At 41.5% G+C, this 16,329-nt stretch overlaps 1 pseudogene; it reads left to right on the plus strand.

Annotated features, from left to right (window-relative positions):
- The first annotated feature begins 1,347 nt into the window (after positions 1 to 1,347).
- LOC111157225 overlaps positions 1,348 to 16,329 on the plus strand; it is a 31,008-nt pseudogene continuing 16,026 nt past the window's right edge.

Consider the following 16,329-nt stretch of genomic DNA (forward strand, 5'->3'; position numbering starts at 1 on the left):
GTTGTAAATCACCAGGACATTTGCAAACCAAGGGAGACTCCTGTCTTGCAGGATTGTGATCTCTGCAAGTTAACTATTTGTTTTCTTTAACATCTGGTCCCTGTGGCGCCAGCGCCTAACCACCCTGGTGGTATATGATTAAGTTGTTTCTTAGGTTTTAGTTACTTTCTCTTATCTCAAGTTACGTGTTCGTGTGGGCTGGTTAGGGACGCTCAGTAAAATGGCTTCCTGGCCTTCAGGATGGCCATTCTTATGCTAACCCACTCTTACTGTGCAAGGTGCCGGCTTTTGCTTTGCCAAGATGGCTGTACTTATGTCAGGGCTAGACTCGAGGTGGGTACAGCCTTGTTTTTCTTGGCCTCCACAGCTGGAGCTGGTTTCCAGGACTTGTTTTTAAGTCCCTTGGGGGAAGGGGAGCAGGGACAGTTTAAGGGTTAAACAACAAAGTTATTGTTTAACATCAATGGAAGCCTCTGGCTAAAATAAAAATATAAAATAGGTCCTTACACAAGAGTTGGGCGCTTAACTGACTGAGTCACCCAGGTACCGAGATAGTACTGTAATAAAAGTTGTTTTGCATTGAGCTTCTCTCTAAGACCTGATTTTGCCTAAATTGAGTCAAAATTTGCATTATAGTAGACTCTAGAATTCTAGAGTATTTGAAGTTAATGTAGAGATTGTCTAGGTCACGTTATCTAATAAATATAAATATACATACAAACACATAAGTCAGTTTTCAATTCTGAGAAGTCATTAATGAAATCACTAACAATAATTCTGATACAATAGAAAGAAATATGGATTAATTGTCAAACATGATAAACCCGAAGATTCCATCAAAAGATCAAACTTATGGCTGACATGTCTTTTTTTTTCTGCAAGTATGAACCCCCATATAATTTGTAAGAGTAAATCAATAGAGCAGATAATATTTGGAATTTGGGTTTCCTGGCTCTTATGAGCTTTGGCAAAATAATGGAGTAATATTGCCCTTCCTTGCCTTTACCTAGTCACCTTGAAAGAAAGTGCTCTTTAGCAAAGAGAGTATAAAGTGCTGAGGAGAAGTCTTTGGGGCTGAGGGTTCTGGTCTGCACAGTTTGAATGTGGGTGAGTTTCCTGCTGTTGTATACTGAATGGTACTCTCTTTGTGCTCTCATACTGTTAGGCAAATTTCAGGCCTGTGAGGAAAAAAGCAAAGCAAATGTTGCCAGAGGGAGCAGTGAGGCTCCTGCTGTTTTTTCCTTCTTCCTCCCTAGGGTGACCAGTAGCCATTCAACACTTGTACTTATCTGAGAGTTTGGGTGATCTAGAAAGAGAAACATTTCCATAGGCCAGTGTTTTACTAACATGGCTGTGGATGAGAATCAACTGGAGGTACTTGATGAAAATACAGATTTCTAGTATCAGAATCATTGGAGATAAGTCCTGAGAATCTATATTCTTTTCCATTTTATTTTATTTCTTTGCAGTGTTCCAGCATTCATTGTTTATGCACCACACCCAGTGCTCCATGCAATTACGTGCCCTCCGTAATACCCACCACCCAGGCTCACCTAACCCCCTGCCCCTCCAAAACCCTTGGTTTGTTTCTCAGAGTCCACAGTTTCTCACGGTTTGTCTCCCCCTCCAATTTCCCCCCAATTCACTTTTCCTTTCCTTCTCCTAATGTCCTCCATGTTATTCCTTATGCTCCACAAGTGAGTGAAACCATATGATAATTGACTCTCTCTGCTTGACTTATTTCACTCAGCATAATCTCTTCCAGAATCTATATTTTAACAAGTGATGCAGGTCATTTTGGGGCATAAAGAGTTTGAGAACAATTGGTTAAAATTTAAGACCATAGTCTTTAGAGTCAGGTGAATCTCAATTCAAATTCAAGCTTTGACACATATTAACTGTACTTATAAGCCAATATTTCTTATGTTATCATATTCTTTCACTTCCATACTCTCTTGTGTGATAATCTCTCAACTGCATATGCTTAATTAGGTAGTTGTCTAGTTTCTTCTTCCTAGTGTAGGGGAAAATATTTGTATTAGGGTAAAGGCTAACATACCATGGCAAAAAACAACAACAACAACAACAAAAAAAACAAACAAAAAACAAACCTCCATCAGCTTAAATGAGATAGAAGTTTATTTTTCATTTATATGGTAGCCCAGAGATGGGTGGATCAGGTCTGGCAGGGTGGCTTTACTTCATACAGTGATTCAAGGAATTAGGTTTCTTCCATTTTGTTGCTCTGCCTTCTTCTAGGGTATACTCCTTGTTTTCATAGTTGAAACTGGTTCACCTCCAAATTCATGTTCCTGATTTTAGGAAAGGGAAAAAAGAGTATAGAGCTAGTGATTTCATCTTCTTCTTTTTTTTAATTTTATTTATTTATTTGACAGAGAGAACTCACAAGTAGACAGAGAGGCCGGCAGGGGTGGAGGGAAGCAGGCTCCCCACTGAGCAGAGAGCCTGATGTGGGGCTCGATCCCAGGACCCTGGGATCATGACCTGAGCTGAAGGCAGAGGCTTTAACCCATTGAGCCACCCAGGTGCCCCGTGATTTCATCTTCTAAGAGATGATATGGAAATTACACTCTTTGCTTCTACTCTCATCCTATTGTCTCAACTAAGTCACATATTCGCAATTAACTTACATGGAAGCTGGGTATATAGTGTCTATCAGGGCATTCAGGAGCCCAGGTAAAACTTGGTGTCCCTGTTGTTAATAGGAGAGGATAAATCCTAGGGGACAGTTAGTCTCTGACACAGCCCCCAATTTATGGGAAACCAAATGGCTAAGTGGTTAATACTATGGGTTTTAGATGCAGAAACTTGTGTTGGAATATTGGTTTTCCACTGTGTACTCTAGAGTGAGCCATTCTTAAACCTCTCTGAAAGTGTTCATCTGCAAAACGTGGATAATAATAGTATCTTTTAAAAAAAAAGATTTTTAAAAAAATCTTTTGGGACACCTGGGTGGCTCAGTCGGTTAAGCGGTTGACTTCGGCTCAGGTCATGTTCCCACAGCCCTGGGATCGAGCCCCGCATCAGGCTCTCTGCTGGGTGTGGGGCCTGCTTCTCCCTCTCCCACTACCCCTGCTTGTGTTTCCTCTCTCACTGTGTCTCTCTCTGTCAAATAAATAAAATAAAATCTTTTTAAAAAATAGTATCTTTTTCATAGGATTATTGCTAGGATTTTATAAAAAATAATCCATGTAAACTCTTAACCTATTGCCTGGTATAGAGTAAGCACTCATAAGTTCTAGGCTGCTATTACTACTAGTAGTATTTATATTAGTATTTAGTATTAATGCAGCAGGCTCTTGGTGGGTAGGGAAGAGTAGATCAGAGAGGCATCATGGAGGAGGCTGCATTGGAGCTGGTCTCTGTGAAATAGGGTTTTTATAGATGGTCATAGAAGGGAAAGAGCAGGGCACCTGGGTGGCTCAGGTCCTGACCCTCAGGTCCCAGACCCAGGCCCTCTACCGGCTTCCTGCTCAGTGGGGAGACTGCTTTTCCTTCTCCCTCTGCCCCCCGCCCCCTGCTCATGCTCTCTCCTTCTAATGAATAAATAAAATCTTTTGAAAAAAAAATGGGAAAGAGCATTCCAGAAAAAAGCAACAGTAGGAAGTAATTTATTCAACTATTACTGAGCGTCTACACATGGCAGGTATTAATAGTTCAGTGATTAGGGGCACGGTCTTTCAGTCATGAAGGAAAGGGCCTTAATATTAGCTATGTCATTTATTCATCTCTTCATGGTTCCAGCTCATACCATATGGTACTTCTACTTCTGTCTCATCCCTTCACCACCTGTATTGGCCATTCATGCTACCCTCTGTAACTCTCTCTAAACTATACAATTTGATAATGGCTTATTAGAAGGAGCAGAGAAAAATTTCTTCAGAGGCAGTCAGCACCACTTAACTCCACTTCCCTATATATGCAGTTATGTGGTTGGAAGTCATCCTGTCTTTTCTCTCTCTTAATTTCCAGTTGTGAAATGGGTTCCGATTTTCTTGCCTACATATGATGGCTATGAGGTTGGATTCACTGTTCTGACCAATTATATCTTAGTGAGTTAGTTTTTTGACGTTAGTTCATGATCCTAATGTATTTCCTTATTAATTTGTCATTCTTTTTAGTCTTTCTAGTGGTTGTTCTAGGGTTTAGAAAATACATTCTTAACTTATGAAAATTTACTTTTAAAATACTATGCCCTGGGGCGCCTGGGTGGCTCAGTGGGTTAAAGCCTCTGCCTTCCGCTGAGGTCATGATCTCAGGGCCCTGGGATCGAGCCCCGCATCGGGCTCTCTGCTAAGCGGGGAGCCTGCTTCCCCTTCTCTCTCTGGCTGCCTCTCTGCCTACTTGTGATCTCTCTCTCTCTTTCAAATAAATAAATAAAATCTTAAAAAAAATATATGCCCTATTGTTTTCCAATAGCTGGGGATTGGGGAAAATAAAAAGTGTTTCTTAGTTTTGTTTTGTTTTTTTCCCTATTTAGGTGGGTCAAGATCAGTAGATTGGGCTAGAGTTGGGTATTTTCCTTCCCCAGGTGAGTTAAGCTGATAATACCCCAGCAGGTTGGGCTCTTGTTAGTTAGTTTCCCCTGATGGCAGGCATTATTAACAGCAGGGTTCTCTGGGTATTTCAAGATGGTTCCATTTTCCTGCCAGAAGTCCAAGTGAGTTTTTCTTGATATTTACTGTGGGAACCTGGTTGAGCTCTTAGAGTATTGCTGGGACCCCTTTCTGTGACTGGGGCCTCCTGGAATTTTTAGGTCACGGAGCTGCCCACACTGAGCGTCCGGTAATTCCTGTTAGAGTTCAGGTTTTCTTACCCAGGCTATCGTTGCCATGGTAGTTTCTGCTCCGGAGCAGAGACTCAGATAAGCCACAACTCCCTTCCTGTATTTGCCTGTTTATTGTATTGGGGGCTGACATTTGCTTTGTGTCCTCCCTTCTCTTACAGATCCAAGAAGAGCTGTTGATTTTTCAGTCTGTTCAGTTTTTTACTTGTTAGAATGGAGTGGTAACTCCCAAGGTCCTAACATGCGAAACCAAAACCCAGAAGTCTGACATAGAATTTTTACAGAGAGGGGCACCTGGGTGGCTCAGTCATTAAGCATCTGCCTTCAGCTCGGGTCATTATCCCAGGGTCCTGGGACCAAACCCCACATCAGGCTCTCTGCTCGGTGGGAAACCTGCTTCTCCCTCTCCACTCCCCCTGCTTGTGTTCCCTCTCTGCCTGTCTGTCTCTGTCAAATAAATAAATAAAATCTTTTTTAAAAATTTTTTTAAAAAAGGAATTTTTACAGAGGTAATCAAGTTAAAATGAGGGCATTTGGGTAGACTCTAATTCCAATATGACTGGTGTCCTTATTTAGGTTTCTTGTTCAAAACAAACCAAAAAAAGGATCTTTACTTGACTTTTTCAATTTCTGTCTCTACTGAAATTCCCTGTCCATGTTTGCTGTCTACCTTTTTCACTAGCTCCTTTCATATGTATCATAATTCATTTGATATAATATGCTCTTTAACATAAAGTTCTTTTAAGTCCCTCTCTGATAGTTTTGACACCTGAGTCATCTCTGTTGATTGCTTTGCCTACTGACAATGGCCTGTTTTCAGGTCCCTGTGTCTCATAATTTTTTATCAAATGGTTAGAAGAGGAGAGACTAAGGTAGATTTTATTTATGTCTGGGAATGGGCCTCCTCTTATTCTGTCAAGCCTTTAATGTATGGTTGAGTCAATGTCGTCAGGAGTTAAAGTGAATTTGGATTTTTTCATGTTTATTGTTACATTCAAGACATCAGGGGGCGCCTGGGTGGCTCAGTGGGTTAAAGCCTCTACCTTCCACTCAGGTCATGATCTCAGGGTCCTGGGATCGAGCCCCGCATCGGGCTCTCTGCTCAGCAGGGAGCCTGCTTCCCCCCCCCCCTCTCTGCCTGCCTCTCTGCCTACTTGTGATCTCTGTCAAATAAATAAATAAAATATTAAAAAAAAAAAAGACATCAGTTTTCAGATTCTTCTGGCAATGGGTGCTATTATCTTGTCCTTAGAGTCGTGGCTGGATTGTCAGATGGTTTTCATCAGTGTTTAAGTTGGCCTGGATGCCTGCACCGAAAAGGGGGTCTTTCTTCATGTTCTTTCCCCTCCCACAATGGTAAAATGCTATTGTTGTTACTTGTGCAGTGCTGATTGTGAGAGTTTGGGAATGATTTTCTGTTGTTCTCATACCGTCTAGTCTGCAGTTTACAGCTTTTGTAACAACTTGAACTCAAATCAACAAACTCGGGTGAAAAAATTCAATGTAAAATCCAAAGCCCTCATTCCACCTCTATCCCAGCATCCCCATCTCAGTGTTCCCCACACTCATATAAACTCTAATTAATATTATTTCTATTTTTGAAGGTTTTTATTTTTAAGTAATCTCTACATCCAACGTGGGGCTCAAATTCACAGCCCAGAGATTAAGAGTTGCGTGCTCTACTGACTGAGCCAGCTAGGCACCCCTAAATTCTAATTATTTTACCTCCTTATGTCCTCCATCTTTGGCAGCAGGAGTGGTTACATGTTTTAGGAATATGTTCTTTTTTTTTTTTTTTAGATTTTATTTATTTATTTATTTGAGAGAGAGAGAGAGAATGAATGTGCACGCAAGCTAAGGGGAGGGGTAGTGGGAAAAGGAGAGATAATCTCTCTGCTCTTGCAACTACTCTCTGCTGTGCAAGGAGCCCGATGTGGAGCTGGATCCCAGGACTCCAATTCATGACCTGAGCCAAAATCAAGAGTTGGACACTTAACCAACTGGACCACCCAGGTGCCCCTAGAAGTATGTTCTTGAATTGGGAAAGGTTTCAAAAAGGGTAGTTTTACTGGAGCTGGTAGCTGAACGATGGCCAAAATTTCCATAGGCAGGGAGTACTTGGCTGGCTCAGCCAGCAGAGCATGCAACTCTTGATCTCTGGGTCATTAGTTCAAGTCCCATGTTGGGCATAGAGCTTACTTTAAAAAAAAAATTTTTTTTTTCATAGGCAGAAATGGTTGGACAAGGAATTCCAGAAAGAAGCCATGACTAAAAATAAAAGGTAGTCAATACTGGAACAGGTACGGTGTGCCCCTCTAGCAGTAGAATGATGTTTGAAAGTACCATCTAGGTACCCACAGAACTCACTGTTGAAGAGATATAACTATGCTGAGACTTGGGGCCAGATTTTTAACCCCATGCTGGGGTAAAAGACCATACTTGTTGTCTAAGTGTAGTATTTGGGGTTATAAGCCTATTATATCATATAGTGTTTCCTCACATTTTTATCAGCCTGCCGGTGGCCCAAAGGAATGTTCCCATATTCCAGAGAGGTATTATTCCAGAATAAAAATAATAAGCCATGGGACACCTGGGTGGCTCAGTGGGTTAAAGCCTCTGCCTTCGGCTCAGGTCATGATCCCAGGGTCCTGGGATTGAGCCCCGCATCGGGCTCTCTGCTCAGCAGGGAGCCTGCTTCTCCCTTTCTCTCTGCCTGCCTCTCTGCCTACTTGTAATCTGTGTCTGTCAAATAAATAAATAAAATCTTTAAAAAATAATAATAATAATAAACCATTATCCTGTTTGTTTTGTTATAGTATAAAATGTTGCATACATTTTTATCTGGACTAGAAACCAAAAACCAAGGAAAATTGTGTGTCAGTTTGTGGAGAGACTAATTACTACAGTATCATATTGTGTCCCATTCTTTTCCATGCCACCTCCACCCATCTGCCTATCTATTCTGTTAGCAAGAACAGTGAAGGGTTGGAGGGGGATGAATACTAAAGTTAAAAGAAAACTCCTGTTCATTTCTCCTTAGCTCCTTGAAAAACCCCAAAACTTCAGAGGATAGAAAAAAACCAGTCTCTAGTTTTCCTGGATTTACTTGGTTCATCTGAAGCAATTTATCCAAATAAACTTTCCTTGTACTTCTGTAGTGCTTAATAATACCATCAGAAAACATGCTAGGTTTTAAGAAAATAATATTTTAGGGGCGCCTGGGTGGCTCAGTCGGTTAAGCATCCGACTCTTGATTTTGGCTCAGGTTGTGAGCTCAGGGTCATGAGATGGAGCCCCGCATTGGGCTCTGTACTGAACGTGGAGCCTGCTTAAGATTCTCTCTCTCTCTCTCCCCCTTTTCCTCCCCTCCCCACTCCTACACGCACACACACACACACACTCTCTCTCTCTCTCTAAAAGAATATTTTAAAGCTTCTAAGAAATTAGCTTAAGAACATGGATTATGGTATAATAACTTCTTGTTTAAATCCAAATCAAACTACTTTATCACCTGACATTATTACCACTTTTTTTTTTTAAAGATTTTATTTGTTTATTTGACAGAGAGAGATCACAAGTAGACAGAGAGGCAGGCAGAGAGAGAGAGAGAGAGAGAGAGGGAAGCAGGCTCCCTGCTGAGCAGAGAGCCCGATGCGGGGCTCGGTCCCAGGACCCTGAGATCATGACCTGAGCTGAAGGCAGCGGCTTAACCCACTGAGCCACCCAGGCGCCCCAATTACCACTTTTTTTTTTGATGCTTTTCAATTAGTCAGTAGGTGAAGAGAGTGGCTCAGCACACTGTTGGTATAATGATATTGCTGGGGGGGGGGTCATCTTGATGGGCACAAACCCTCCATGCTGAAATGGAACTGTGATACGAGATTAGGGAAATTCTTGCAGCTTGTATATATTCCTGCAGCACATTATATATTTATGTCCAGACTTAGGTTTGTTTCAAAGCTTTTTTGCTGTTCTTTCATTGGCTCTGCCAATTGAATGGGTAAGGGATTCAGCTTCCTGTACTAGGGCTTCTCCTAAGGGAAAGAAATGGCATACTTCCATTTTTATATAAATAGGCTGATTTTCTGTTTCTCTAAGCTTCCATTTTGTGTTCCGAGGAAAAAACAAAAGAAAGATACAGCCAATTAGGTCCATTCCCCCAGGGTATGGTACTGGGCCAAAGAAACACTGTGTGTGATTGCTTTTGTTTATTTGGTGTGCTTATAAAAAATAACAAGAGCAAGCATTCATTAGGTTTTCATGTTGTAACCGTTGCAAGTACCATACGTTTCATTTTTAATCTCTCCAGTAGCCCTGTGAAGTAGGTGTTATTTTTTCCATTTCATAAATATGAGGAAACTGAGCCTCAGAGAGTGGAAGTGAGTTGCCCAAGGCACACAGCTAGGGTTGGAGCTGGGATTTTCTCTATAGATTCCATGTTCTTAAGCAGGAACTGGCAAAATTTTCTGTAAAGGGCTGGACAGTAAATGTTTTTAGGCTTTGCAGGCCATATGGTCTCTGTTGCAACTACTCAACTCTGCTGTTGTAGCAGAAAAGCCATCACTTCTAGATAAATTAATGGATGTGGCTGTGTTCCAATAAACCTTTATTTACAAAAGCAGGTGGAGGGATTTGCCTATGGGCTATTATTTATTGAACTCTGCTCTTTAACCACTCTGAAATATTGTCACATTGTTAAGGATTAATGATTCATGAGTAACAGAGGTGTTTTCCTTGTTCTTCTACGGGAGATACGCAGCACTCTTACACTTACAGAATAAAAAGTCAAAAGGACACTTAATATTTGTACCCTTTTGTTCATAAAATATTTCCATATTTGTATCTCTATATACATCTATTTATATAAATGGATAGATATGATGTGCCAGTGCACATAAACATAGATATGTAGGTGCATGTAGGGTTATGTGTGCATATGTGTGCATGTGTTTGGGATATGTACACACACATATATATACACACACACCTCACTATATTTTAGATATATGTTAACATTTTAAAATGTTAATTATGATTATCTCTTGAGTTAGGGAATGTTTTGCATTTTCTTCTATAAAAGGGTTGACTTTTCTAATTTTTCTGTAATGCATATTTATTACTAACTGGAATCAGAACACATTATAAAAACAAATTTATCAGTTTTTTTTCTATGTGGGAGGCACAGAGACGGAAAAAAAAGCGTATGTAGCCTTGGGTAGAAGCTAGAACCAGTAGAGAGACAGGCTGCTCAGGAGCGTACCAAGGTTTCACAGATCTGACAGCATGAGTTTTTGATTTTTCAGCTCCATATGTATTCTTATTGACTGATCTGTGAAGATGAATCTCGGCCTTTTAAATGCTTTTCCTTTTCTAGTTATGATATTACATTTTGTCAGCAGGTATTAAAGAGACATTAGAAGGAGAAAATAAAAATTGCTTTCTGATTCCAGTGTGCATACACAATTAGCTACTCCAGGACAAGTGGCTTCCCCATTGTCCAACTCCGAGGCAGTGAGGACAGCCCCTCCAGTGCCTGGCTTCTACGGTGCATGGGATCTAGCAGTTCCTGGGGGCCCCAGGCTTTCCCCAGTAACCCCCTCTCAGGTAATTTTGTAGTAGAGTGCGTCTACTAAAACACTTCCCATGAATCCCCTTGAGAATGAGTTTCTGACAAGTTCCAAAGAGCAGATTTCTAGCACGTTTTACTGGTGTGGCACCATAGCAGCTTCTCCGGCATCCAGTTAGCCATGGCTATATCCTCTCCACCAATGTCAGCCATGTTGGAGGAGGGTTGTGCGACTGAGGAGGAACTTCTTCCTTGGGCATTCCGTCTCAGCCTCTGGGATAGTGGTTACTCCTTAGATATGCTATTTCTGTATTTGGAATGGTCTTTACTTCTTCCTAGCCAATCCCTTGTTACTCCAATTTTCTGTTCTAATTAATAGGTTTTTATATTTAACTTTCCCTGTTCAAATGACTGTGTCATTTATTTATCCTGATTGGACCCAGACTGATATACCAGCACACCGAACTTGGCTGCTTACGATATCTGGGGACCAAGTAGACAGACTCTTCTTCAGCAACTGAGAGGGAGCCAGCTAAAATTGGAAAGTGAATATTGACCTTTCTGACAGTTACAGAAGGACTGAATCAGGAGCAGATTTATAATCCCAAACCAAATGTTGTTGCTTTTACTTTCTGAGTTGGATGAAACTGCTCTCAGTCTCTCTCAATTTCACATTGCCTAATTGATATGGACTTTATATCTTCAAGTTAGTTTTGTGCATATGGCTAAATTATCTTTTTCTAGAATGGCAGTGTTCTATAGTGGCAAGTATGAATTTGGAGCAAGGCAGATCTGTTTGAATCCTGTTATCACTCACTAGCTATATGACCTTATGTAAATAAATTCATCTTTCTGAGTCAGTTTGGATTTCCCCTTTGTAAAATGGGGCCAGTAGTACCGACCTAATGTGTTATTGAATGTTTAAGAACAGTGAACTTGTAAAGGTCGTTATATGGTACTTCTTACATAGTAATTGTTAAATGGTAGCCAGTAATTGTTGTTGTTATTATTCAATGTGCACAGAATGTTACTCTCTAAGTAGATGTAGAGGAAACAAGAGTTATGGTCTTAAAGTTGGCCCCACACATTTGTTAAGAGCATATCGCAGCATGACAGTAGGAAGGACTCTCTTTCCCTAGCCCCTCTTCCTTTCAGGAAGACTCACATCTATAGGCTCTAACTGGACAATGAAGAGTCCGGAACGAGTCCAGGAGCAGATGTTGGAAGCAGCCCTGTCCCTATGAGGTCCTGCCTGAGCTCAGCATGCTTTTGTGTGAGTGAGAGGGGTGGGCTCTCACTTAAGCAAGAGTGACTCAAAATTAGGTACCAGTCACGTGATGCCAATAGTTACGACTCCTCCCGCTGTCTGTGTAAGTAGGTTTGCTCTTGATTTGGCTTCCCATGATGTCCAAGGAATGACTGACTCCTCACAAATATAACAGAATGTGCATATGTAGCTTGGCTCCCTTCTCATGTCTCTGTAAAACAAGACAGATTACAATTCTGCTTGCCTGAGATCATGTCCTGGCTGAGCTTCTGGTGTGTCACATCTGCCTCTCTGTGTGTGTCTGTTTGCCTCTGTACTTGTCGGTGACATTCATCAGTGGAGGGAAATAGCTTCTGCATTTGCAGCTCTGTTGATGAAATTTGGTCAGGCCTGGCTAAGTGTGCCTGGTTCGGGCTGGTCTACCATGGAAGTAGGGGAAGTGATATTCTTTGGATTAAGTTATTGAGGGCTCGTGTTAACATTTATTGACTACTGGGGCGCCTGGGTGGCTCAGTGGGTTAAAGCTTTTGCCTTCAGCTCAGGTCATGATCCCAGGGTCCTGGGATTGAGCCCCGCATCGGGCTCTCTGCTCAGCAGGGAGCCTGCTTCCTCCTCTCTCTCTGCCTGCCTCTCTGCCTACTTGTGATCTCTGTCTGTCAAATAAATAAATAAAATCTTTAAAAAAAAAAAACATTTATTGACTACTTTGTGCAAGATTCTGTATTTTTAGCAAATTATCTCCTTCCAAACCTGAGAAGACTATGAAGTAAGTGCTATTATCGTCTAATTGTATAGGTGAGAAAACCAAGGCTTATGGTAAGTGATTTATCCAAAGTTACACAGCTGAAATGTGGTATTCATTCATTCAAGGAGAGATTTATTTTGAGCAATTCCTATGCCTAGAGAACTGTTGCACGTGGTAGGGATATACCAGAAAACAAGAGAGACAAATACCCCTGTCCTCATGGAGCTTGCATTTCTTTTCTTTTTTTTTTTAAGATTTTATTTATTTATTTGACAGAGATCACAAGTAGGCAGAGAGGCAGGCAGAGAGAAAGGGGAAGGCAAGCAGGCTCCCTGCTGAGCAGAGAGCCCGATGCGGGGCTCGATCCCAGGACTCTGAGACCATGACCTGAGCCGGAGGCAGAGGCTTTAACCCACTGAGCCACCCAGGCGCCCCTGGAGCTTGCATTTCTAATGGTGAAAGACAAAAATTGAAATATATATATGTTATATAGTGAGAAGTGCTAAGGAGGAATATAAAGCAGAGAAGGGGTGTAGGGAGTATGTATGTAAGACTGAAGTTTAGAGAAGGTGGTCAGAAAAGGTATCACTGAGAAGGTGACATTCGAGCACAGCTCTGAGGGAGGTGAGAGAGTGAGCCATGAGAATATCTGCCCGGAAGAGTATTCCATGCAAAGGGAAGAGAAACTTCAAAGGCCCTGATGCAGGCCAAGGAACAACAAAGAGGTTAGTGTAACTGGAGCAGAGTGAGCAGAAGGAAGAGTAGGAGATGAGATAAGAGAGGAAATAAGGGGGGCGCCTGGGTGGCTCAGTGGGTTGGGACTCTGCCTTCGGCTCAGGTCATGGTCTCAGGGTCCTGGGATCGAGCCCCACATTGGGCTCTCTGCTCAGTAGGGAGCCTGCTTCCTCCTCTCTTTCTGCCTGCCTCTCTGCCTACTTGTGATCTCTCTCTCTGTTAAATAAATAAATAAATCTTTAAAAAAAAAAAAGAGAGAGAGGGAAAAGGATCCAGGTTGTATAGGACCTTAGAGCCATTGTAAAAATATGGCTTTCACTCTGAAACTGGAGAGTTTGGGCAGAGGAGTGATATGTGATATGACTTCTGTTTTAATAGGATCAGTCTATTATATTGAGAATCAACTTGGGTTAAGGGGTCTAGCAGGGAGGAAGAACACATTAAGTGGTTTGTCCAAAGATTAAATCTTTGAGTTCAATTCTGTAAACATTGAATACAGGGCTGGATCTAGTATTTATGGAGTCTAAGGCTTTATACAATTTTGGGGGCCACTTTTAAGTGCAAGAATTCAGAAATAGGGGTGCCTGGGAGGCTCAGTGGGTTAAGCCTCTGCCTTCGGCTCAGGTCATGGTCCCAGGGTCCTGGGATCGAGCCCTACATTGGGCTCTCTGCTCAGCGGGGAGCCTGCTTCCTCCTCTCTCTCTGCCTACTTGTGATCTCGGTCTGTCAAATAAATAAATAAAATCTTTAAAAAAATTTTAAAAAAAGAATTCAGAAATAGATATATATGTGAGGTTCTTTTTTTTTTAATTAAAAAAAAAAGGGGACTGGGAAAGAATCCCTTGAGTAAGGGACTCTGAAACACAAGAGCCATCAGCTTCATAAGTAACTCGTCCTCGGAGTGAATTACTACTTACAAGACACCATGCTAGGTCCTGGAAACAAAGGGATGGATAAATCACAGTGATTAGCCCGAGCACCTGGACTATTGAAAGCCTTCCTCTGACTTCCCTTATCTCCTTTTCTTCAATCTGTCTAGCATACAAATGAAGATGTATTTTCCCAAATCACTGCTGTATCACTATAGTACTCCGCTTTCAAAAGCCTCTCATCAGCTTTTCCATTGCCTGAAGGAGTTCTCATATTCGGTCAGGCATCAGAATCAGTTGAGGGGGTATCTGTGCGCCTGTGTGGGGGTGGGGGTGGGAGATGCTTGTTCAAAATGAAGGCTCCCTGGCCCCATCCCTAAACCTACTGAATCAGAGTCATTGGACTTGGGGCCTGTAATTAATTTTCAACAGTCTCTGCAGGTGATTCTGATGCAGATGGCTACAATTTAGTAGTAGCTAATGTGCTAAGGCCAAAGCTCCTTAATATGGGGAAATCAGCCCTAATCGTGACCTAGTCACATCCTTGTTATTCTTCAACATAGACCCTTCGTTCTAGCCATTGTTCCCTAAGCATACTTTACACAGTCTTAACTCTATAGAACCTTTGGTCACTTTGCTCCATCTGGCTGAAATGCCTTCTCTCCTTACTGTCTCTCCAAATCTTTGCCATTCCTTCAGTTCTAATTCAGGTTTAGTCTCTTTCATGGTGCCTTCTCTGACCCAACAGCCCATAGTATTCACACCCCCAGAGTACTCATCAGCAACCTCGTCATGTTTGTTGAATTATTTTACTTCTTAGACATGTCTGTTATCTCAACCAGACCATAAACTCCCTCAGGATAGGGTCCATTCCTTTATGTTTTTGTATCTCCCAAGGGCCTTGCCCAGTACTGAGCAGGCAGAAAAAAACAACAGGAGGAGGCAGGAAAGAGTGTTTATGCTCATAATGGAGCATATTTCTTGTCCTTTATATTCTCATTTATTAGAGCATAACAAATTCCCAAACAACTACTTTTCAATGAACAACTCAGATTTGGTTCATAAATACAGGTTCCAAAAATACATTGAAGATAAAAACCTCTTTGGCTCACATTCCCTTGCTGCAGGAAGGTATTCGGTGATATACTACTGGATACCGGCTGCTATTTTAGTAAATATTTCAGGAATCCATTTATTCAGTGCTGTGATTTTCAAATTTTTATCCAAGGTTGTATTTCATGTTTTGTTGCTCTTGAAGGAGTTTATCTGCATGCTGAAATAGTGTACTCTTAGGCTATTGGAAAAGAAACCCCAGGACCAAAGTATACCTAGAGGTTGCATTGAGGTTTCCTAATGATTATGACGTTATACTTATCAAGGTTGAAGATAAGGCGATGGTTCCAGAGTCACTCTCTCATTAATATGTTCATGGAAGAATCAGTATAATATCTACATTTTCTAAAGGAAGGCAAACCTTAGGCACAGGTTAATAAGCCGCGGTTAGGCAATGAGATTGTAATCTTGCTGAAAATTGAGTTTATGGAGATTTCGGTTTTTTATTTCTATAGGAGAGTCAGCATAGTTTAGACAAGTGATTTTCAAACTGTTTTTCACCGTCTTAGGGTTCGACAGAATTACTCTGATGGCCACTGAGAGCAAGGGTCTGGTGGTTATAGCTGATAATGTTGTAAGAGAGAGAGGGAAGTATTCAAATTTTATTTGGCTTCTGCCTGCATCACAAAAGGTAGAACTCAGCATGATAAGAATGAATCCAATGTCAAGTTAAGTTGAGTTTGTGACCTCGAGTCTCTTCGCATAGTTTATATCCCAGGGGATTGATCACAGATGGAATTATAGCACTGCTGTCAGGAATCTTTAAGGAAGGAGGCTTGGGTTGCTCAGTCAGTTAAGCATCTGCCTTGGCTCAGGTCATGATCCCAGAGAGCTGGGATTGAGCCCTGCATTGGGCTCCCTGCTCAGTGGAGAGTCTGCTTCTCCCTCTGCTTGCCGCCCTCAAGCTTGTGTGCTCACTCTCTGAAAACAATAATTTTTTTTTTTTTAAAGAAGGAATCTTTAAGGGATAGTGAAAATGGACTAGGTCCATAAAGAAGCTGAGAGAGGAATAGATACTGTCCTGGTTTTCAAAATGGATGAAGGTAAATTCTTTGAAGTATAGACTCATAAACTCAACATTTTTTTTTTAAATAAGTGAACTCTACACCCAGCATGGGGCTTGAACTCACAACCGCAAGATCAAGAGTCACATGCTCTACCAACTGAGCCAGCTAGGCATCCCAAGACTCATAAACTCAACTTCTATAATTCTTGTTTTCAATGTCA

The sequence above is a fragment of the Enhydra lutris genome, unplaced genomic scaffold (assembly GCF_002288905.1).
Source record: "Enhydra lutris kenyoni isolate GAN:26980312 unplaced genomic scaffold, ASM228890v2 scaffoldscaffold53, whole genome shotgun sequence".
NCBI lineage: Eukaryota > Metazoa > Chordata > Mammalia > Carnivora > Mustelidae > Enhydra > Enhydra lutris.